Source organism: Thamnophis sirtalis, unplaced genomic scaffold, assembly GCF_051295495.1.
Source record: "Thamnophis sirtalis isolate CommonGarterSnake01/CBP01778 unplaced genomic scaffold, rThaSir2_p1.2 scaffold_1, whole genome shotgun sequence".
NCBI classification, from domain to species: Eukaryota; Metazoa; Chordata; class Lepidosauria; order Squamata; family Natricidae; genus Thamnophis; species Thamnophis sirtalis.
Genome location: NW_028261381.1, coordinates 99,447,432 through 99,467,665, shown reverse-complemented (window position 1 = coordinate 99,467,665; position 20,234 = coordinate 99,447,432).

Here is a 20,234-nt window from a genome sequence, read left to right as displayed (position 1 = left end):
AAAAAAAAATGTTGGTGGAAGAGAATAATTGTAGGTCAGGATTGAATTTTGATACTCTCTGAGCTTGATTGTGCTAGCATTATCTAGTTGGTAATGAAACATCTGCAAGAAAACAACCAAGTCCAAATAACATCAAGCACTTCCCAAAAATAAAAGTGCTGGAAAAGCATCACTGTCCTATTCAATGTTCCATAAAATGATTCTTACAAATGGATACTCCATTTTTAAACATTAATTCTTACAGATCCATTTTCCATCATGAGTACATCTTTTCCAAGGATACATGTTGTTGTGGAAGTCTTGTAATGAAGACTAATAGATGCTAGTAGACCGCCTTTATCCTTCCTTTATAATGTCACGACTGATCCACCTCAGTGAATTACAACAATTTATTCCCATTAATATCAGAAAATATTTTGTTTTTTTGTGTGTTAAAATTAATTATCAAGTATGCAATCTAATTGTATCTACTCTCTCTAATTGTACCTACATCCTGTCCATGTCCCTTCTTGGAAAACAGATGGCATCTCTTCAGGAGAAACCATAATGCGAGGTTGTCTTGCACTAGAAATTCAGTTATTTTTCAGTTTGTTCCATTATGTTACAATGTCAGGAAGCACAAAATGGGAATAAGATTTTACACTACGATGTAAAAGCGAATATTTGTCTTACAGTGACAGCAGGCATCTTTTAAGATTTCTATTACAAGAAAAGACAAATAAAAATGTTGACATCAGTCAGACTGATGCTGTTGCACCACATCCTACCAATGGATCTTATCTTGCTTCCTCTAAATTACTTTTGATAACATTCAGAAAGATAACCCATATCTAGGGAAAAATAGAAATACATAACTCTGGCTGCGGTTTCCCCTAATGGATTTTTCAATTATAAAGATCTATTTCATTGAGCTTTTATATGGTACGTATCAAATAAATGATTTAGTCAAGTAAATACTGCTGATACATTCTATAGTGCTCAGAAGGCTCAGTTAAGACTTCTCCATTTTTTTCGTTTAAACAATCGCTTAAAGATTGATGAAATATTTGTCATTATTGTTAAACAAGTTGAATAAATGGAGAAATGAAGTATGTAGTACATATCTTATATTTGTTCCTGATAGGTTCTCACTCATAATAGAATAAATGACAGTAAAACATTTCCATCAATATAAAATTTGCTGCCTTTCTCTAAGTACAGCTGCTCAAAAGACTGGGTATAAGATAGAACAAACCCTCTTCCTCAACAAACGAGAAAATTACAGATACTATTTTTTTAAGTGTGCTTCCCCTCTTCTTTTTCTCTGCTTAAATGAATGAATCAACAATTAATCAGTGCTAATACATGCCCTGTTTAGGGGATGGTATAACCAAAGCCTAAAGTCAAGCTGTTACACTCGCATGAGCAATCAGTCCAAGGTTAATTCACATTGTAAAAAAGCAAACTATCAAGAAACACGTAGAGTACAAGCAATCCCAGAACTGGAATTCAATTCAGTTCACAAGTCAAATTGGGAGTTTCAAAACCAAGACATCATTTCCAATCCATGTGGTTCAGAACAAGATTCCACAAAGATAAAAAACTTGAAAATCTATTTCCAGTCAATAGTCAGTGATCCAGATAAGATATTGCTTGTCAAAAGGGTTGCAATTCTAAACAATTCTTTAGATGAATTTTGTGTTGTGTTCTTGGGTATACAGCTGCAAATGCATTCCTTCAAACTTTGTCAGCTTTGGTTTTTCTTTTTGACAGCTTTAATTAAACAAAACCTGATCCAGAGGTTTGTTTTGAAATCTCCTCATTTCTTCTCCTAATACAAGCAAAGCTCTCAGTAATGATTGCCACTCATTTTTATCTCTAAAAGTAAGGTATGAAATCATAGGTGTTTCTGCTCTCTTGCTGTGTGTGTGTTTGTGTGAGAAAAAGAGAAGGGGAAGGGAGGGAAGGAGGGAGGGAGAGGGAGAGATATAGAGACTTAGAAAATGCTGAATTAATCATTTTTACAAGAGGCGAAGGATATTGAACTACCCTTCCTGACCTCTGCTATTTGGCAATGAATGCAATTTCTTTTCTTTTTTTAAAAAATAGTTTTATTCAGCATTTTTCAAACATTAAAATCACAATAACACTTTTGCAGCTTTCTGTTATCAGTATTATTTTTTCACTAATTTCAGGTTTTCCATTTTACAACCCGTTGTCTTATACATATTCCTCTTTGTTTCATACTTTCTCATTTTTACAATATATACATGTATATACCAGTGACGTGTGGTGAGGTTCACGGCCGGTGAGGGAAGTGGGCAAAAGCCACCCTATGTCTGCCAGTGCCAGCCACCCCCGAAGCCCCGACGCATCCCGTTCTATGGCGCGGCTTTCTGCCATAGAGGGAGACGCGTCGGGGCTTCGTGTGTGGCTTCAGCGGGGGGGGGGAGAAAGAAGGGGAAACCTGTGGCTAGGCAGTCTGCTCATACACGCGTGCCCCCGGCCACACACTTCCCCATTTGCAAAAAGGCGAAGTCAAAGCAAAAGCAGGGAAAGCAGAGCCAGACCCGAAGGCGGTTTGAGGTAGTTAAAGAGAAAGTGAGGGGCGGGCCGGACAGGAGCGGGTGCAGTGCTTCTTACCCAGCTAGGAGAGGCATGGACGCTGGGGAGGGGGACTCCCGGCTTGGTCCTCCTCCCTCAGCGGCCTCTGAGTTAGGGTGGAAGGATGGCCAGAGAGACTTGGGCGAGCAAGCCGCGCACAGCGCTCCGAGAAGCAGTGGCACAAGAGGTGCCCCCGCCACCTTCTAGCCTCCATCCATCCGTCTCCTCCCAACTCGCGCAGCAAAAAGAGGGTTTAAAGTGACAGGCAGGTGGCAAAAGCAAAGCTGTCATGTGATGTCGAGCCCGCTTGCTGCTCCTGCTCCAGCATGCTTCCTTGGTTGCAAAAGCGGGGAGGTCCTCTGGGCATGTGCAGAGTGCTGCCTTCATTAAACCCAAGTCGGGGTGAGTTTCCTTTTTTTTAACCGTGAGGTGGTTTAACGGGATGGCTGCACTGAATCGTGAAGGCGCGCACATACCACTGTCTTTAAAATACATACCGCTGCACCGGCCATACAGCAGGACGTGCCCCACTCTATGGCGGGGCGCGGCAGCATGCACTTTAAAGTGCTGGTGCGGCTTTCTGCCATAGAACGGGACACGTCCCACTGTATGGCCGGCATGGCGGCATGCACTTTAAAGTTTTAAAAAATAAAAAAATAAAGTGCCAGCCTGTGCACCAGCAGAGGCAGGTAAAACACACACACACAAACGCAAATTAATTACAATAATACAAATTACAATTACTTACAAATTACAATAATTTTGAATTCTTTCCCCTTGCCTCCAGCCCACATACCTTTTCCAGCTGTGTTACAGAGGATTTCAACTCTCCTCTTGTCTGCCATGATGAAAATGTAAAAAATGTAAAAAGAATAAGGCAAGGTCAGGCTGGGTTAGCTGCTGCCCGAGTCCCCAATGGATGACTCTGCTTAACTATTTTTAAAAAGCCTCTAAAAAAAGAGCCCTCTGCAGGAGGAGGCGAGAGAACCATGTGCCTCCTTTGCATGAGGAATTTTTCGCCTTTTAACCCTTGCTTAACTGTGCTCAAGTGATCATAAAGATAGAGTAAAGGAGGCACGTGGTTCTCCTGCAGTAAGCACTAAGCAGAGTCATCTACTGTGACTCTGGCAGGAACTACCTCAGCCTTTTTCCTTTTATTTTTCTTTTCTTTTCAGGACGACAGTGCTGAGGCCCTGCCTCCCCTGCTTCCGCTGACTGCACATCCCTGGTATATACTATATTTCCATCTCTATTACTTTATAAGTATATATCATCCCCTTTTATTGTGTTTTTTATGTATTCATTATACATTGATTTTACATCTCTTTTCAAGCCAGTTATACCACTATTCCATATCTTGTAGTACCCTGTTTCTTCTCTATCGCTTAGTTCTATCGTTAGTTTGTCTATTTCCGCACAGGCAACAAATGCAATTTCACCCCTTGTTCAGTCTACCTATTGTTATTTTCATCTAATGCAATATTATTACCTTTTTTCATCTTTGTTAGTATCAAGATTGCCCTGCTTAGTGGAGCAGTTCTTCTTCCTAACTGCCCTGAATTAGGAAGACTTGGCTTTTAAAAGTTATATTTTATATTTAACTTAAGAAGCCAACAGCCACATAGTAAGCTTTGGTAAAACCTTGGTGTGATTTTTATTTACTTACTAAGCATCCCTATAGTTTATTTGCTAAACTTAGTAACTGAAAACTCATTCAGGAAGAAAGATATGGCACACAGTATTGTTACCAAGATCACTGATGGATGTACCAAGAACTGAATTTGACTTGTGGGAGTATTTGTATTTTTAGAAGTATTTGAAATAGTCAGGAAATCTCTGCCTGTGAGCAATTCTATAATACAAGGTATGATAAAGTACTTACTGTTCATATGTGCAGAATACCCGAATCAGCCTCTTTTAAATTTTAAGGTCCCATAGATTCACAAGACTCTTTATTATAGTACTAAAACTAGAACTCACACTGCATTCACAGTGACATTTATTAGCATGCAAAAACATACAATGATTATTGGGCTCCTACAGGGTTACAGATTATATTTCCTTCACAATTTATCACAATCTTTAAATAAATTAATATATCAGCTTTAGATCAAGAATGTTGCATGAGAGAAGGTGAGAGGATAATTTTTCATAGATGCCACTCTGATACTGTCAAATTTTGCATCTTTATAAATGGCTCTTTCCTGACTCTCCCATTCTAATACTATCATTAGCTAACATAAACATTTGTTATTTATTATGCTTATTGACTCTTCTGATAATTAAAGACAGCAACCTACTTTACATTTTCAAACCCCTTTCCAGTCAGGATTATCCATTCCCACAGTTTCATTTTTTCCTTATTATTTGAAAGATATTATTATCTATTTTACCAGGAGATGATAAAATAAAAGCATTATGGTTCATCAACAATAAAAAGTGTGGCCAAAGAGCCGGAGGAGGATCTGATGCCCTGATGTCCCGATGTGCGATCTTGGAGCTCCAAGATCTCAGTCAATACTTTTGTCGCTGGATGGTCCTTTTGGACCTAAACCGTCCCGAAGAGATGGTGATGGGAAAGAGTGCGTCCTGCTGATCTCAGGGACACTGCAAAGTCGCTGATTGATCCAGGAGAATCTCTTTTTGCCGTCAATAGAAGCGCAGCCATTGAAGCTGCTGAGTTGGAACAGTTCCAGAACGGGAGGAAAATGGAAAGAGAAAGTGTGTCCAACTGGTGAGAAAATCGTATTATTATAAAAGAGACCGCCCCAAATAAAGCTAGATTAAATTTGAAAACAGAAGAGAACAAGCAGCGAAATTAAGCTACATTATACAGTGTGTTATCCTTTTTTTTTAAAAAAAAAAAAATTCTTTTGCAGATGGAACTTTTGCAAATGTTTCCTATTCTTTAAATTGAATGGATTCGTTTTTCTTCTACTACTTTTTATATTCTTTTTTTATACCTATGGATTAAAATCTTTTCCTTATTTTTATAATGCTGGATTGGATGGGTTTTTTTTCTCCATTTAAGAATTTTGTTTTCTTTAAGCCTGGAATATAAAGAAGATATAAAAGGAATACAAAAAGGGCTATAATAACAGAGGGAAAGGAAGTAACACTGCCACTTGGAGGCTGGAGGCTTGGAAGGCTTGGAAATATTTTTTTTTCTTTGATCATTTGACTTTCCATTTCAAGGTTCTTTAGCTTGTTTACAGAGAGTGATAGTGAGAAGAGCATGGGTAGTTTATACAGGTGCTCTTTGGGAGTTTTGGCAGCTAGAGTGGAGTAAAAACAAAGCCTTGTCTTGAAAGATTATAAATGAACTTATTTTAAATTTAATAAAAAAGTTTTGAATGCCAGAGTGGCAGTGTTCTCAAGTTGGAAGAATGGCACAACATGAAAAAGAAACCTTAACATTGCAAAAGATTATGTTCAAAATTCAAAAATTATTAGAAGTAACAGAGAAAATTGAGAAGAGATTGGAGAACATAGATCATAGAACAGTAAAATGTGATGGAAAAATTGAGGATGTTCATCAAATGAAGAAAGTGAAGGTCAGAGTTCTAAAAACTGAAGGAAAAAATAAACAAAGAGACTAGAAAATTGTTGATACTGTCAGTGAACTGAGCGTGGTTGGAAATGGAAAGAGTGGAATATAGCAATAGCAGTAAGACTTATATACCGCTTCATAGGGCTTTCAGCCCTCTCTAAGCGGTTTACAGAGTCAGCATATCGCCCCCACAGTCTGGGTCCTCATTTCACCCACCTCGGAAGGATGGAAGGCTGAGTCAACCTTGAGCCAGTGAGATTAGAATCGCTGAACTGCAGATAGCAGTCAGCTGAAGTTGCCTGCAGTACTGCACTCTAACCACTGCGCCACCTCGGCTCTTGGAATATGGAAAGGAGAGATAGATGGACTGGAGCTCTACCCCAGATTTCAAAGTATAGAAGAAGAAAAGAGAACAGAATTGATGGAACTAAGGAGAGAAATCTTGTCAGAAGCCCTAGTGATAACTAAAGATAAGCTGATCGAAGAAGCAGATGGAGGGTTTCGAGCTTATAGAAGATATGCAATAAGCAATACATTGCAAAGAGAAGTCTATACAAAACTTACTAAAGAAATAACCAGAATACTAATGTCACAAATGGCAAGAGACATAAGACTGTGCCATTACTGGAAAGACATAGGTTGATGTAATGAAAGCTTATAATAAAAAAATTAAGTCAAATTTAGTTAAATTTAGGGCATTATGTATAAAATGAAGTGGTAATGGATATAGTTAAATAATTGATTGATAATGATAATAATGCATATATATGCATTGGTTTGATAAGAGGAAAATTTGATATAAATTGCAAATTGTGATTACGAAAGGCAGTTTAAAAACTCTGTTATTAAATATAACCAATTTTTATTCAGAACATGTTATAAAGATCTAACATTACTGGATGATATTGGAAAGAGCTAATGGAATGCCATTATGTGGTTTTGCTTTAAATCTGGAATATTTTATATAAAAGGAAATAAAAACAATTATAGTCAAATGAAGGTTGAGGTATAATGATAGTAATATATGTAAATATATTTGATTTAAAATATATGATTTGATATGAATTGTAGGTGATAACCGTGGAAGGGATGCACGGAAGTTTTTGTAACCAATCAACACATTTTCTATAACTTGTAATGGAAGATGGTTTTGTGTTTTTGTATGTGTGTGTTTTGTCTGTGTTTATTCAAAAATAAAAAAAAATCTTTATTAAAAAAAAGTGTGGTCAAAAAGCAGAAGTACCACCAATAGTAATAGTTGCCTTGGGTGCAATCCCAAAACATCTGGAGTACCACTTGAACACCATTGGCATTGACAAAATCACCATCAGTCAATTGCAAAGGGCAGCTTTACTCAGAATTAAAATTCTGTGACAATAATCCAACACTATGAAACATCAACATTTGCCTATCCTGCACTCAAGTCATCTCTGTTTGGCTGCTTTGCAATCTCCTTGCACTTATGGCTGTCACAGTGTCCTATGATCATGTTCATGTGCTTTGCAATTAGCTTCTAACAAGCAGAATTAATGGAGAATACAAAAGTGTAATCACAAGTCACAAACATGTGATGCTTAACAATGATGTAGCAATATGAGTAAATAATGTCACTTATTTAGCAAACTGTGATTAATCATTGTGATCTGTAGAACACACCACTCATCGTAAGTTTTTATGGTGAAATTAGAAAAGTGCAACACTACTACTATATTATTGCTAGCATATGTTCTTGAAAATAAATATTTTTGGGGGAAAAAAACATTCTTATTTCTGATGCTAGAAAAAGTAATTTCATAAACTGTTACACCTAAGTACATTTTTGTAGTTTTTCACTGTAGACCGTATAGAAATCTATTACTCCATCTTCTCATTTTTAGAATATAAAAGCACCAAAAATTAGTGAAAAAAATCTCTTAAATCCAATAATTAATATCAGAAGTATACAATTCTTTCCAGCTGTGCAAAATTATCTGTTTTTTTTTTTCAAATTCTAGCCTTAATAAAGGTAGGGTTCTTCATAAAATGTCAAATTATAGCTTTGACTGTGACATGGTAGTAATTTAATAATGGAGAATATTGTTTGCTTTGGAATCAGCCTTGACTTTGGGCCAGTCTTTTACCCTAAAGTAGCTTAATACATGCAAAGAAAATTGGAGAGAAGGAACCTGCATGCTAGTTTGAGCTTGTTTACAAATGCTGGGGGGAGCTGGGCTGCTAATTACTGCTTCTCAATCCATTGTTCCCCTTGTAAGTTGAGAGTCGTAGGTTAGGGCTTCTGCCACTTCTATGCTATCACAATAAAAATGAGATGCATTTCAGGTCTGTCTGTGTGCCTCTATTTTTTTTTCCAATGGAGGTGGAATATTCTGGGAGCTGAAAAGCAGCAGGAATTGTGGATCTACTTTCAAATTCTACTGATAAGCTAAGCACAGAAAGATTTCGCCATTTAGTCAACTTTTATCCTCCTATTCATACGTTATTTTTCAAAGAGATATAGTGGTCCAAGTGGTTAGAATGCAGTATTGCGGGATTAATTCTGCTAACTGCCAGCAGTTCGATTCTCACAGGCTTGAAGTTGATTCAGGCTTCCATCCTTCCGAAGTCAGTAAAATGAGGACCCAGATTGTTGGGGGCAATATGCTGATTCTATAAACTGCTTAGATATGGCTGTAAAGGACTGTGAAACTGTACATAAGTCTAAGTGCTAGTGCTATTTTTATCTTGAAACAGACAAGTGGCCCTGGATAAAAAGGAACTGTCCCTTTAACTGCATGCAGAGCCAATAATAATAAAATTCACTACTCCTCTTACAGCAAAAGTCAAAAATATTTGATGAATTTGTGAAATTACTTGAAGGCTCATTTCTCACAACCCCATCAATTATTATACAGGGATTTCACAAATAAATTGAACCTCCTAGAGAAGGAGGTTTACTGCTTAAACCACAGAGCTGCATAATCTCTCTCAATACTTCAGATTTGGGGATTTAGAAGAGATACTGAGGGATTGTCTTGCATGTGGGGTTTATGATGATGAATTCCAATGAATGTTCATGTCTGAAAGGTTTGTCATTTGAAATAGCATAAAAAACCAGCATCACTACAACTTACATGCATCAAGGAGGTAGCAGCTAATGTAAAAGCTATCTATACCAAGCAGGCTAAAAATTCTGCACAGCAAGCAGAATATAGGAAATGCACTATCCACAAATTCTTCTGAGAGGCACAAATATATCTATCCCTGTGGTGGGTTTCAACAGTTCTCTGTGTGCAGAATTAAAGGTATGGAAAACAGATTTAAAACACAAAAGAAAAGGAAAGAAAATGGGCCAATTAAATAAGTGAACAACCAAGGAACTGAACCAAGGAATCACATCACTTAACTTTAAAAAGAAGATAACTTTTCACAAGATTATGGAAACCAGGCTCATTTCAAAACTGTGACGAGAAGTCTCAAAATAATGCAGTGTTAGCAATAGTATTTGTTTATGATGATTCTGCAACTAGCTTATCCATAATAAGTAAGAATAAAATTTTATTGCATTTTTTTCTCATTGGCGTTTTCTCCCAAATTTGGAGTCCACTATGTTTTCTCCATGACTATAACAAAAAAAAAAAATGATCTTGCTGGAGATTGAAATGATGATTGCAGCTTCCCCCAAGGAAAGTTCCTAATCATCACTACATAAAGGAAAATCAAATCCAATTATGGGGAAAACTAGTTCTCATCACTAGGAATTAGTATCCAAAGAATGCAACCCTTTATGTTTAGTAACGACTGACTTTGCTTGACTCATTAAGGAAATAGTTGTGGTAGATTCATATTAAATGTGTTTGAAGCAGTGGTGGGTTTCAAAATTTTTAGAACCTCTTCTGTAGGTGTGGCCTGCTTTGTGGGAGTGGCTTGCCAGCCATGTGACTGAGTGGGAGTGACTTGTCATCCACGTGACTGGGTGGGCATGGTCAACTTGTAAAATGTGGTGAAACTCACTTAACAATGCTCTTGCTTAGCAACCAAAATGTTGGCTCAGAAACTCTGGCATTTGAAGCACTCAAGTCTTAAAGCTGTCAAGTTACAAGACCCTTGCACCCCTAACCCTTTAGAAAAAAAAACCCCAGGGGTGTTCAAATTTGATAGGTTTAAAACTTGTGGACTTCAACTCCCAGAATTCCTCCTCTTGTTCTTCATCTTGATGATGTGCAGACGGGGAGGGGGGAAGGGAGCTGGAACCAGTTCTAAACAGCACTGTAGATTTGTAGATTTCTATAGAAGAGGTTAGAAATGGCAGGAACCCACCCCTGGTTTGAAGAGAATATATTAGGTTATGCCAACATAATCTATTGCTCAACAAAAAGTAACTTCTACTGAATTATTTATGATGCTACAGCTGAAAGTTTGTCTCCATTAGGATTTATTAGGGACTTTCAGGACAAAGAAGATTTTTGGGGAGAACATGGAACTCTGGATCTAGACCCAGGAAATTTCTTTTTTATCATTACAATCACTGCATTTGTATAACTCCAATTTACAGATAGACTGCCATGGAATCACCACATTTATAAATTAAAAAGATGTTATTCTCAAACTAAAGAGACATGGTGGCCCAATGGTTATAATGCAGTACTGCAGGCTGCTTCTGCTGACTGCTGGCTGACTGCAATTTGGCAGTTCAAATCCCACCAGGCTCAAGATTGACTCAGCCTCCCAACCTTCCAAGCAGAAGTGGTATTCAGCTGGTTCTGAGCAGTTCTGGAGAACCAGTAGCGGAAATTTTGAGTAGTTTGAAGAACTGGTAAATACCACCTCTGATTGGCCCCACCCCCATCTATTCTCTGCCTCCCAACTCGCAGTTGATTGGGAGGAAATGGGGATTTTGCAGTAACCTTCCCCTGGAGTGGGGTGGGAATGGAAATTTTACAGTATCCTTCCTCCGCCATGCCCATCAAGCCATGCCACGTCCACCAAGCCATGCCCACAGAACCGGTAGAAAAAAAAATTGAACTTGAACTGCTTCCAAGGTGGGTAAAATGAGGACCCCAATTGTTGGGGGCAATATGCTGACTCTGCAAACCGCTTTGAGAGGCCTGTAAAGCACTGTAAACCAGTATATGTCTAAGTGCTATTGCTATTGCTAAACTAGTTCTGCCCTGAATTTGATTCTTCAGTTCAGATAGTTCTAAACTAACCACATAACTCAGTTTGCAAACCTCCACATAAAACTTGCAATTTTTTAAATAACAGTGCTTTTATGAAAGTCCATTTGTGTTCTAAAACTTCTCCCTCCCCTCCACTTCAAAAAAACAGAGTCCCCACCTCCCATAGGGTTAAAAACATATGAAGGAAAATGAAAGCTATAGGAGTATAATACATACAGTGCTGAATAAAATGAACCCCATTGCCTTGTCTTTGTAAGTAATGATTCAATTAGAACAGCGTTTTTCTTCTGCCATGGAATTCTACACTCTGTACAAATGGAACGGAGACCTTAAAAATAGCAATGGGTCCAATTATATTTGAAGGCTGACAGATAACTGCAACTTTTCAGGGATAAAACAATTAGTGGAGCAGTACTTTGCACAAATGTACTGTGGTGTCTTTCAAAAAAAAAATCCAAAACATCCTTGAGTGTTCTTTAAAATAGGTAATTAATAGGTCTTGATCTTGTTTTCTCTCCCTTTTTTGAAGAAAGCATTCATTTCAACTTTGACCAATGAAAAAAGTGAAATAATACTGAAATAATACACTTTTAATTGCCGGATTACAACATAACAAGTTAATTACATTGATTTGGAAAGTCTTTGGCAAAGGCACAAACTAAGACTTATCTTTGTTTCATACTTTTTTTACCTGCAGCAACTCCTCACCAATGATCCTCAAAGTAATATCAAAAATTGAAACAATTGTGGAAAAAAAATGATATATAATATATAATATAGTAAAGTCAATGAACTATATGAAACCAAATTCTTAGGTCACCTTCAGGTAATCTGCATTAAAATCATCTTCTAGTCATATCAACTCTAGTTGAGAGGCTAATTATGCTTGCCTTGAATGGACCTCCATTGCTAAATATTCCATTTATTGCAAGTACAATACAAGTTGGGATAGTCCTCTCCATGAACTTTTGACCAGCTGACTCCATTTGATACCTTTTGTCTTCATAACTTGTTTCCATCAGACTGACTATTAAAATAACCTTAAAATGCTCTATAAAGTTATGCTTGTTTTCTATAAAGCTTTGCTTGTTTTCATTTTTATTTCCCATCCATTTTTTTTCTTTTTTTAAAGATTATTAGATTGTGAAATGAAGCAAAAATTATTTTGTTTCTTCTTTTAAATTGCACAAAAATTGGAGGCGAGATTTTGAAAAGAATTAAAAATATAAAGTCAATATGACCTGTTACAATGACTTAGGATGCATTTCAAATTCACTTTGTTATACCTCGTGTGCCCAAAACAAAGTCAATTGTAGATTATTATGCAGTAAGTCCAAACAGTAGGGATCAGTCTGCAAAAGTTGTTAAAATACGGTCAAAAAAGAGAGTGCTACATAAACCAAATGCTTAGTTCTGCTTAAAAACACTGTATCTGATCTAAACTTATATCAAAGACATTTCTATCAGATGTGTGCAGCAAAGCCATGTAACATTTCCAGTTCCAAGACAAAATTATTTCAGAGGATGCAGGATCTGTTACATACTATTAGTCTTCAATTCTTTAAAACAGGTACATATATTCACTGACTTAGATGACTGCCCTCTATATGCCACTGCATTATCCCAGGAAATGTCACACTTGTTCCAAGTAATGCAGTTTGTATGCATTATCTGATATTCCAAAGTATCTTTTTGATTCTGAATATGAGATGCTGGAGAGACCAATTAACATGTCTGGTGGAATTGTCATTTAAGTGAGGCCAGGGTTCTAGTATGAAATGAATTAATAAAAATGCAAAGACCTCTTCCCTACAGAAGTGAAAGAGCCCCAAGTCATGTTAAAGGCTAACACATTATTGCTTTTATGGAATGCAATCACATTTTTAATCAAATACTTGAAGTATTATCCTGACAGGAAAGCACATATACTTAGCTGTGAAGGAACTAAATAATAAAGAGAGAAGCTGTATGGCAATAACATGTTTGAAGTGCGGATGGTAAATTATCTGTAGAAAGTAGCCATTTACCAAGTTGTTCAGGGTAGCAGAGCCAGTTTCTGGACTGAACAGCTGGTTATTGACAGTAGTAGTAGTAGTAGTAGTAGTAGTAGTAGTAGTAGTAGTAGTAGTAGTAGTAGTACCCTCAAACTATTATTAGATATAACTTAAAATCAAAATGAAAAACATACCGGGTACAAATAAGAATAATGTGGTCTTCCAGGGTTTCCAGAAGAGAGGATGCTACCTGAACTTTAGGAAGGAGACCACTTACAGGACTGGACACTCATTAAAAACTTTTCCAAGCAGTATACACCAGACAGATTGGACATAGCACTTCTAACCAGAAGTAGTTGTCCTATACATACCTAGTTGCCAAGATATATTGGCCTATCTCAATCCAAGCCAGCCAATTTGAATTGCTTGTGGAAACCTATTGCTAGCCAATGCAAAGCCCATAGACCAGATGCTATATAACTACGGCAATTATGATTCACATACATGCTAATTATATATGATGCCATATAATTTAATAATTCTGTTTTTGATAATGATCTATTGTTTACACATCACAGTAATCTAGAGAGATTCACAAGCTTCAACAGTATGGGGCATAAATCTATTGAGACTGTGACACTGGGGAGTCTCAGGCTCCAATGCCAATTGGAGGGATAACATTACACTGAACATTAGGTTATCTGTAACTCTTGCCCTGAATAACCATTGATTTTCTTTACTGATTTGATCAAATGTTACATTTGGGTAACAAGACAAATGGTTTTAGCCTTGTAATGCAAAGTAATGCGGCAATGTAATGGCCTGTTAGATACAAACCCTAAAATATTTCCATCCCGAGGACAACCCACCTTTATTTTAAAAATGACAAACTATGATAATATTAATGAGCAAGTCATTGACAAACTGACTCAGAAAATAAATGCACTTACTTTCATGCATTGGGCAAGGAATCAAAACATAGTAATGTTAAATATGAGTGAAATCATAAATCAGATATATCCCATTGAATAGTTCACCTTCTTAATTTATTTCATAAAATATAATGAATTAGTTGTCCAGATTCAGTAGAACACATACTGGCTTAAATTACTGCCCTTGCAGTAATGAGATGTTTGCAATGTTCAATAGAAGCACGCAGAGTTCTGCATTCCCTCTCGTGCTCTCTTGTTTTAAACTTCATTTTCAATTTCCCAATTAGAAAGAATATTCTGCCTGACTAAAGCCTTTGTTCCCAATTAAGATATTGATTTAATCTGAGTATGTTCTATAACCAGATTAGCTGTGAGAGAAAGTATAAATGGTTTCCCACCACCGCACATACCCATTCAATCATGTCCAATCCCCTCCAAGTCTATGGACCAGCACTCCTTGCATTTCTCAATCTTGTATGTTCCGGTGAGGGTTGGTTTAGATGGTATCTAACCACTGTGGGTTGTTTTTTTTTTGGCAACTTGATTGGCTTTTACCACTGAGCATTCCAAACATAATTGCCTATTCCAGTGAGCTTGAGTGCATCACATAGCCAAAATAAGTAAGGTAGAATTTTGTAGTTTTACTTTCCAGCAATCTGTCTGGTTTTATATGTTCCAATTCTTGCTTGTTTATCACCTTTGCTGTCCAAGAAACATATAGGAGTATTCTCCAACACCACAGCTCAAATTGATTTTCCTCCTGTTTTGTTTTTCATGGTCCAACTTTCACAACAATAGGCAACTATGGGAAACATGGTAGTGTAGATTAAACTGCATATAGTTGCCAAGATGATGTGCTTGCTGTTCCATACTCAATACACGCTCACATGGCTATGCAAACCAATGTGATTCAATGCTTTATTTCTGGACTGCATTTACTGCATAGGTGGGTTTCTGCCAGATCAGCCCAGATTGGGTGAACCGATAGTGGCAATGGTAGGAGGCTCCGCCCACCTGCCTGGATGCTTCCGCACATGCACAGAAGTGTTGCGCGCACGCACACACGAGCAAACAGGCAGTAAAAAATCTGGAAACCCACCACTGATTCACTGTTTTGATCAGTCTGAGATTCTAGACAAATGAAGTCTTGAGCTCATTTGATCTTTTCATTGTCAATTTTTTTTGTCATTTCATTCATCACAGTGGTCATGAGCTTGTTGTTGTTGTTTTATATGTACAGGAAAACACCAAATTTCTGGGTTTTTTAAAATCATTTTGATCAGATGTTTTAGGCCTCATTTGGTTTCTGTAAGGAGATTTATGTTGTCAGCAAAGATTGTCAATGTACCTTCTTTCAATCCAAATTTTGATTCTCAAAGTTCCAGCTTTCTCATGATCTCTCCAGCATACAGGTTGAATAAGAAAGATGAAAGAATGCAACATTATCACACTCGTTTTTGAATCAATCAGCACCTCCATGTGGGGTTCACACAGTGACTTCCTGATTTGGACTGCACCAATTTGACTAGATGTATTGACACCACCAGGTCTTCCAGGGTTCCCCATTGTGTTATCTACATAATTTAAAGTTTTCTTGTACGTAATAAAAAAGATGGGATTTTTTTTCATGATTCAAGTAGATTATAAGGTCTTAAGAAGAATCTTTTTCACATGAGGAATGAGGGCAATTGTTCTGTATCTGGAGCAATCCTTGGAGTGGTCCCTTTTTGACAATAGAATGAACACTAGTAATTGTTCCAATCCTGTGGCCATTTGTTTATTTCTGGCACAAGGCTGTGAAGGTTATGGAGGCGTAGATCGCAGCAACGAGGCCTTGTTTGGCAGTTGGTCCATTGTCCCTACAACTCCTTCCTGAAGGATGGATGGTTCTATATCTGCTTTTATACCATCCTCATCCTAAGGGCCTCTTTGTTGCTAGCATAAAGGTCTTAGGTATATTCTTTCCATCCATTCTTGACATCCAGTTGGTCTTTCTCTTGTTTGTTTTTGATGAGTTTTGTGAACAGTAAATGGTGTTTGCATTTTTTGACTTGTAAACTGAATTCCTGATGTGGCCCTTCCTGCAATCCTAGCTTCTTGTAATGGTGGTTCCTTTCCTTGCTGCACTTTATAAATTTGTATTTGATTTCCTTGTTTCCTCCTGTTTACCCATTGTCTGCTGCTTTGCTTTACTCAGCTATGGTTTCATCTGAGAACCATTTGTGTTTTTTCTCTGGCTTCTTCTATATGTGTGCCACTGCTGTTGCAATGATGGTTGATTGAATTTCTTGCCACAGTACATTGAGCTTCTTTTTAGCAATGTCCAGACGTTCAAAACTATTTTTCATCACAATTGCATATGTGGAAGGCATTTTGGTGTTTTCAAACTTCTCTGTTGGATCTGCCATTTTGATATTGCATAATTTGACTCTGATCTAAACTGCAGTTGGCACTCAAATAAGTCTTGACACTGAAATTAATCCGGACAATTGATGGTTACATAAGACATAGTTGATCTGATTATGACAGGTTATTTGGTGATGTCCAAATTTATAAATGACAATTGTGCTGTTTGAATTGGGTATTCATAATAGAAAAATGATTCTCATGACAAATTGAACCAAATGATCACCTGCATCATTCCTCTGTCCAAATCCAAAGCTGCCAGTGATCCCTGTTGCTGCTTGACTGCCAACCTTTGCACTGAAACCACCCTGTATGTAAATACTGTAATATCATTTTTGGACAATTGCACTGGATGGTTATTTTTTATGCTGGCATAGGAATCCTCTATTTCAAGCTCCATTGCATCAGTCATTGGGGCATAGATTTTGACAACTATGATTCTGAGGGGCTTGGCATGGATTTGAATGGTCATGTGCAATCATAAACCATCAAAAAGCTTTCCAATGTTTGGGCAAATTTCTTGCTTCTGATAAATCCATTTCTTTTCCTGGTGTCATGTCCTGAGTAAAAACAGATAACACCCTCCTTCATTGCTCAGATATTCCATATTCCATATAAAAGCCAACATCAATGTGTTTTCAATTGCCCCAAGTAGGTCATTAGTGTCTTGACTCTCTCTCTGTGTGTGTGAGAGGGGGTGGGGAAAGGGGGAGGGTGGAGAGAGTTTGCTTCTGTCCTAATTGTCACATTCCAGCATTCACCAAGAAAGTCATACAGAGCAACAGTTTGTTGATTGATATACTTTATCTTTATCCAAGAGACTGTGATAACCGGCACCGAGTGACAAACAGTAAATAGGCAAAGTTAGTTCCAACATGGTTAATCCCTCCCTATACATAGTGTCTGCTCCACCCACCTGGATCCACCCATGGGCCCCACCCCTGAACAGCGCCACCCCTCATGTCCTCCAGTGACGACGCTTCCACAAAGTTTGTTCATGCAAAGCCCCAGCTATTTATGCGTTCCTGTCAGGTCCCACAGTCTGGGACCAGGAAGGGGAGTGCTCTTGTATATTATCCCCAGTCCGTGTCTCTCTGCCAGCCAGCTGGCATTCCTCGGAGTGGTGTGCTAGCAGAAATGCACCTGCTGGCTGGAGGCTCCCAGGGCAGCATGCTGTTGATGATGCGCCGGCCAACTCAGGGCTCCCAAAGTGGTATGGTAGCAAAGCTGCACTAGTCAGCTCCCAAGACGGCATGGTAGCGGAGAGCTGAGGCGAGGAGCAGGAAAGGTGGAGACTCGGTCTGAGGTGACGGGCAGGTGGCAATGGTCTCTGCCACAATTAGCAGACCTGGTGACCCAAGGACTGACACTAATGGCTACAGGAGTCATGTCAGATGATATAGGAACATGCTTCTAGAAGGGGCTGAAAAAAACGCTCCTTTTTTCAGTTGTTATTTTTTTGGGGGGGGGGCAGATTTAAAGGGATAGTTTTACTTTAAAGATGAACTGTGATTAACTACTACCTAATTTTAATTGTGGGAGTTCAACATAGCATTACATGAATCCAGCTGCCAAACGTTTAATATGTTTTGGGAGATGAATTGTACCTTTCCACTTCTCAGAAGTCATACACTCAACTTCTCCATTTTTTAATCAGGTTCAAAAACAAAAGTGAGATGCTCCAAATCAGTCATTTTGCTGACAATACTGTTATCATATCTCAGGATATCCTGGGAATTGAATATGGGATGGGAAAAGCCTGTAGGTTATGAGTTTCCTATATCTGATAACTAAATCTATCTTCCCAAGCCTGTACCTTCTAGCCTGGTTGGGTAAATTATCTTGTAGAAACTGTAGCAGCTATAGATCATGGCAAGACCTACAAAGTCAGGATCCCTTCAAACCCTGACTGACAAAGATTTTCAAACTTATCTTTCATTTAGCAATAGCACTTATATTTATATACCACTTCACAGCCCTCTCTAAGCAATTGACAGAGTCAACACATTGCCCCCAACAATCTGGGTCCCCATTTTAATGACCTCAGAAGACTGGAAGGCTGAGTCAACCTTGAGTCAATGAGACTTGAAGTATAATAGCCTGCAATACTGCATTCTAACCACTGCACCATCATGGCTCATTTATGGATGGATTCTACCATGTAAGTTCACCTTTATCAACATCCATTGAACAGATATTGAAAACTAACAGCAGGAAGTTCATCTTCTATCTATTGCCATGCCATGCTAAACAAACCATTGACAGTTTCTTCTCACATGATTTTTCTAATCATGTATTAGACACAGGTAGAACAAAAATGCATCTAAAACAATAAAAACAACAAAAATGGACCACAACTGACATTTGATGGTGTCAAGCGATCAGAAATAGAATGTAAGTACCAAAGAAAAGGATCTTTATAAAAAGTTATCAGAAAAAGGGGAGCTGAACAGTATAGTAATTAATTCTCTTCTCTGTGCCATTAATACCACATGAAGAACCCTCAAGGACACCAAGAATAATAGAAAAAGCAATTAATTTGAGCTTTATTCCCATTACATTCCCATAATTACATTCTGAAGATGAAATGTATTTATACAAGGGTCAAACCATTTTATCTGAGTTACAGTGGTCTCCTGGTTCTTTACCACTGAAACTATTTGTTTCATCTTGAGATGGAGGGGGCGGGTAGAAAGCAGAACTAACCATTTAAAAATGCTAACAAGACATATGCACTTTTTTAAAAAAGAGGAGGGGGAAAGAAATCACCTGCATGTGAACAAAGGGCCTTCAGGTGTTGCACATTTCAAAGAGCTCACAAGCAAAGGTATCATTTCTGAAGTCCTGAATTTCATTAGCATCCATTACATTCATAACAGAAGAAAAAGAAAGCTAAAATACATCCAAATGAGAAAGAGAGAGAAAGTGTGAAATGGTATTAAATCAAAAGATCATACTTTTCTTGTTCCTAGCACCAGGCTATACTTCAAAATGCAAAAGGTGGGGAGACACTATTAAACTTTTTTTTAAACTAAATTTCAGCTGGAGGAATAGGACTTGCAAATGGAAGTCTTGATATAAATGAAAAAGAATTACTGAAGGAACATTACCACTTCACCATGATGAGCAGAAATGAATAAGTTTGGGTGAATTCATCTTATCTGTCATTAAGTCTTAGTAAAAGCTGAAAGAGTTTTACCCTTGCAGTGGTGTTAGAGATAGAAAATAGCCCAGAACAGCAAGGACCACCAACCCATTGCAAATAACACTGAAGACCTATCTGATGCCAGATTTGAAAAAGACTTGCATCTTTTCAAGGCTACCCATATAGGAGATGTAATAATTCAGGAAATACACAATAACCCAAATTCAACTCATTATTTCCTTAGAATACATGTCTGTCTGTCTGTCTGTCTGTCATCTATCATCTATCATCTATCATCTATCATCTATCATCTATCATCTATCATCTATCATCTATCATCTATCATCTATCATCTATCATCTATCATCTATCATCTATCAATCATCTATCATCTATCATCTATCATCTATCATCTATCATCTATCATCTATCATCTATCATCTATCATCTATCATCTATCATCATCTA